General features: G+C 40.3%; 1 long non-coding RNA gene across 1 annotated transcript; it reads left to right on the forward strand.

Annotated features, from left to right (window-relative positions):
- Positions 1-718: 718 nt before the first annotated feature.
- LOC107318784 (uncharacterized) lies at positions 719-4599 on the forward strand. The gene is made up of 2 exons (XR_001557489.3): positions 719-997; positions 2514-4599. It is a non-coding gene; the product is annotated as an uncharacterized LOC107318784 (long non-coding RNA).
- Positions 4600-4895: the final 296 nt, after the last annotated feature.

Consider the following 4895-nt stretch of genomic DNA (forward strand, 5'->3'; position numbering starts at 1 on the left):
CAGTGGGCCATCAGTGACATGGTCACAGCTCTGATAGAGTAATACAACTCTCTCATAGACCTACCAGCAGCTTCTACATGTGTTTCATATAATGTTAGTGTTCTACACATACTCTGAGAAACTTCAACAGAAAATATTTGCAATTCAACTTAGTTGAAGTTCAGTGTAACTGCATAAGAGTCAGGGGAAAGGAAATAAAATGGATAAGCCAGATCTTCCTCTAGAAATGGGACTGTGCACAGAAAACAAAGTTTCTAGGAAATACTGATACTTCACTGGTTGCTGAAATTAGGAGAACTGTGAAGATGGCAATTAGCCAGTGAATCTCTACCTTAAAATCAAATTGGAAACTTAGTGGAAAAATAGTTCTCTTCTTGACCCTCTCTACATTTATACTCCAATCTACACCCAACACAGGGCTTTGCTGTACACATCATATGAGTGCCCTCTGTGATTAAACCTTTATTCAAATCCCCCCCTGCTTTCTTCATCACCCTTGGTTAGATCAAAATAGGAGAGACAAAAAAAAACCACAACAAAAACAGAACTTGTCTGGAGTGCAGAAGCAGAGAAGAGATACTACTTAATAAAGCAGGTTAGAAGTGGTTGGGAGAAAAAGACTCAGTTCTCCCATCTAAGAAACAATGAGCCTGGAAATATTGCTGAAATCACATTTGGGAACAAAGCTCTGCTTTAAGTAGGCTCACCCATGAGTGTTGCTAAGCAATGGAGAGAAGACGAGAGAGGGAGTGCGCCTGACTTCAGGATTAGAAGGATAGATACAAGGGAAAACACTAAGGCTTCTACATAGCCTTATTTAGAGTCAGCTTCCAAGTCCTATGTTTTTCTTGCTTGTTTTCTGATCTATTTGTACCACAATTAAATGTGGTTCACTATCTATACCACCATACATCCAGCACAGAGTTGCGCTGCATCCTGGAGCTCTGGCACAAGCAGTTACACACCAGAACTGCCAACATGTCTCCACGTTGAACAGGTAAGAACCACAGCAGCTGTCCTGATGTAGCTACTGTAGAATGAGCTCTCTTGTGTTTCAGGGAAATATTACAGACGTGTTTTTATGTAATTAAGTCTATGCATGTTATAGAAAATTAAATGCTTGTGACAGCTACAGCTTGTTCCAGCTCTGCTGTTAGGCTGTAGTTGCAGAGGTGTGGGATTTTATCAGACAAAAAACATTAAGTGATCTTCAACCAGACTTAAGCAAAGTTTGCCTGTCCACTTGCTAATGACAGCTTGGTATTGCAACAGTTTCCTGCTCTGTTTTTACTACAATTACCTCTAGTCTTTTAGAAAACTATACTTTTTTAACCGAAGACAAGTAGTTTGCATCTTGTACTACTTCACAGCAGGAAAAAGTGTCGCCTTGCTCAGTTCTGTGCCTCCACAAACTACAGCATATATTCATAAAGCATGCATTCTTGGAATCATAAATTGGTTTGGTTTTGTTTTTTTTCCTGGTTGTCCTTTTTAACCTGGTGGCTGCCGCATCTTTTCTGTCTTTGCTTTTATTTCGTTAGAATCATCATCAGTACTTCACAATTCATTTATGGTTGAACTGTATTCTGCATGCTGAGGCTTTTGCAAGCTTCCAGGTCATTTCAGAGGCATTAAACTTTCACTGTCTGCCCTCCTTTTTAACATTTTCTAACAGCAGAGCTGGAGAGGGAGTGACATTTGCTGCTGAGTAACAGATGCCAGCAGACACAGCCTGAACTAGCAGCATTTCTCAGGCTGAGACCAGGATTCTGGGATCACTAGCTATTCATTGTTGTAGTTAAAGAAATTATGAAGGCCTTCTCCAAAGTTCAGAATATCCCAAGCTTATCACCCCTGCAATGTATATGGGAAGAATTGCCCCAACAGGTTAATGGCATTTAACAGAAAAAAAAAAAGAAAAAAAAAAAAGAATAGCAGATTCTATGATGAAAAATGATGAAGACTAACCAATAAGACTCAGACTTTTAACCACATTTGTTTTCCTCATACATTCAATTAATATTGTGAAAAGCAGGAACTGTCACCTAAATATTTAAAGCTCAAAGCAGCTCGGACAGCGTACAAAGGCAAGTTGAGCCACGTGTTGCAGAACTGAGCTACAGGCTTGTCCTGAAAGATGACAAGCGAATTGCTGAGATCAGTTTCCCATGCTCAACACACAAAATAGGTCACCTGTTGTACCGTATTTACACACACTCACACCGAGCCAGAAGCAAATCAATGGGCGCTTTCTTTCACAGCTGAACAGACGCAAAGCCAAACTGTTCCTCATCCTCCAAGGAAATGCACAGGCAGGCCACTAAAAGCTGATCAAGCTGAAATACAAACTAGGATGGAAGAAACATTCCATGGACGATCCTGCTAGCAGTTTTTAATGTCACAAACCTCTTGAAACAGAAAACACAGAGAAAGTGTCTGAAGATGCATGATGCTGCATGCTGTGTTGTCTAATTGACCTATTTTTTCCCCACTTTCTGTTAATAAAAATAAAGGAAGGAGAGAAGAAGAAATCTTTCCTATCAGCAGCAACAGGGATTGCTGCAGGAAGAAGATAATTCCCCCCTGCTGATCTACTGACAGCCACCGAGCTCCACAGGAGGAACATGGCATTTTAATCATGGAATTGAAAAACACAGCAGTTCCTAAATCTTCAGCTCACCTTGGTTGATTTACATACATTTATGACAAACAGGCTCACTGCGGAATTATGTTGCGTGTGGGAGATAATAGAGGAGGGAAGAACTCAGTGTAATTCCTAGTTCATGGCTGTGTGTGTAAATCCACCAGAGCATCCCAGATAAAGTGACCACTCTTCCTTAAAGGCAGTATGCGGACTTCCTAATTCCAAGTCACTTGCCTTATAAACTCAGTACTATTTAAGAAAAAACTCAATGATAAAAAGATCAGCATCTTATTAATGCAAATCAAGGCCTGATCAGGGTCCACTGAAGTCATCAGAAAACCCATGACAGAGGCACAAGGAGTTTTGGATATTTCATCAGATCGTCATTATAACAAAGGCACCCCATATTGGGCTGGTTAAGATGAATGCAAATCTTGCATCAGAAACAGTCAAGCATCCCCAAAATTAAAAATTTGAGCACACAGCAGATTATAGGCAGCAGCTTTGGACATGTGGCACAACATCTGTTACAAAAACACTAGAAAGCAGACCTGCGGCAAACTGGACCTTTGCCAGCTCTCAGGATTTTTTTTTCCCCTCGACAAGGCTGTCAGAAAACGGACAGATGGCAGCCGATGCACTCACAGGATAGTTAGTTCAGTTAACAGTCAAGTTTGCTAAATGATTTCAGATTCATTCCACACCAGGCATTGTATTTTGTACTGAATCATTAACACTGTGTCCTAATAGGAATATAGTTCGGTAGCAAGAAACTGGCAGATATTGTATTTCACAAAACAGTTTAACTGGAACAATTTGTCAGAGAACATTAGAACTCTCTTCATGAATAAAGCCAGAATAGGCCAAGTTTACCAAGCTGGTTCGTACATAATCTTAACTCCCCAGTATTAAAAGAATAGGGATTGAAACAAACATTAAGATGCAGGGCAGATAGCAGCACAAGTTGTTCCCACACGTGAACTCAACTGAAAAAGCAGTGTTAGCCATGCACAGCATGTGGGATACCTTATCGCCGTGCCTTGTATGACTTTCCACGTGCAAGGCACTGAGCTCTCCCAGCAGGCCAGTTCTCACAAGCAGCCCTCTGGATGGGATGACATGCTCATCCCCCAGGCTCATTGATGTGAAAATCTGACCCAGGAAAATTGGTATCTCTCAGCTTTTATGAGTGCAACCTGCAAATGAAGTTAAGGCACTATACCTCCAGAGGACAAGTAAACCAACATTGAAGACTGGTGAACAGCACACAGGTGGACTTCTGGCATTAAGAGAACAATCTTTTCATTCTTCCTCTTTATGATCCTATCTTCAGCAGCATGTTTTGTAGACTAAGCGAGAGAGTTATTCCATCATCTTACTTGAATAAAAAAAAAACAAAAGCAAGAGTAATCCTTGGAAAAAAAATGTTTGAAGAAAACTAAAAGTCACAAAGCATTCCTAGTGACCAAACAAGAAATCAGTGACCTACAGATTAAGGTAATGGCCTACAGCAAAACTGTAGGTGATCTGGTTTGCAGTAGCATTATTACATTGTGCTGTAAAAGACTTGTACACTGGATCCACTCAGGAGCCCTCCAAAAGCACAGATCTGACAACGTAAGTATTGAGCTGAGAGCAGCGCCACACATGAGGATGACCTCAACACCTCTCATACAGCAACATACTCCCCTATGGTCAGTCATTGAACATGACATGGATCTTTTTCTACATTCCCATCTCTGGTGACATTGTTGTTTTTTTTCCAGAAGCATTTAGTCAGCATCACCACAGTTAGACCAGGAAAAAAGTAAATCAGCAATGGCAGCTGAGAGCTCATCTGGCCTGCTCTAACTCAGGGGTGGTGGTACAGGAATCTTCAGAACTCACTTTGGCTGAGCTCATTTCTTCTGGCTCAACGTTTTGCAAAAATCTGATTAAACCTTAGTGAAATTTAATCTTTGCATTCCAAGCCTTCTTTCCAAAGGGAAAAAAAAAAAATAAAAAAAAAAATCATCTGAGGGCATAAATTATCAAGAGAGGAGAGACACCAACCAACTCTGAGAAAACAGATGAAAAATAGTTGTCTTTTCTCAGCACTTCTCATCTGGTAAATCTACAAAGCTATTTCAAAAAATGAATTGCAGAACGGCTACATGTTGCTTTTCAACAGTCAAAAATACACTTTATCAGATAGAAAGTCAAAAAGAGTACAAAAAGGCAGGACAAATTAGCTACAACAGATTTTGGAATG

Source organism: Coturnix japonica, chromosome 14 (genome assembly GCF_054131305.1).
Source record: "Coturnix japonica strain WE chromosome 14, WE-NBRP24, whole genome shotgun sequence".
Classification (NCBI taxonomy): Eukaryota; Metazoa; Chordata; class Aves; order Galliformes; family Phasianidae; genus Coturnix; species Coturnix japonica.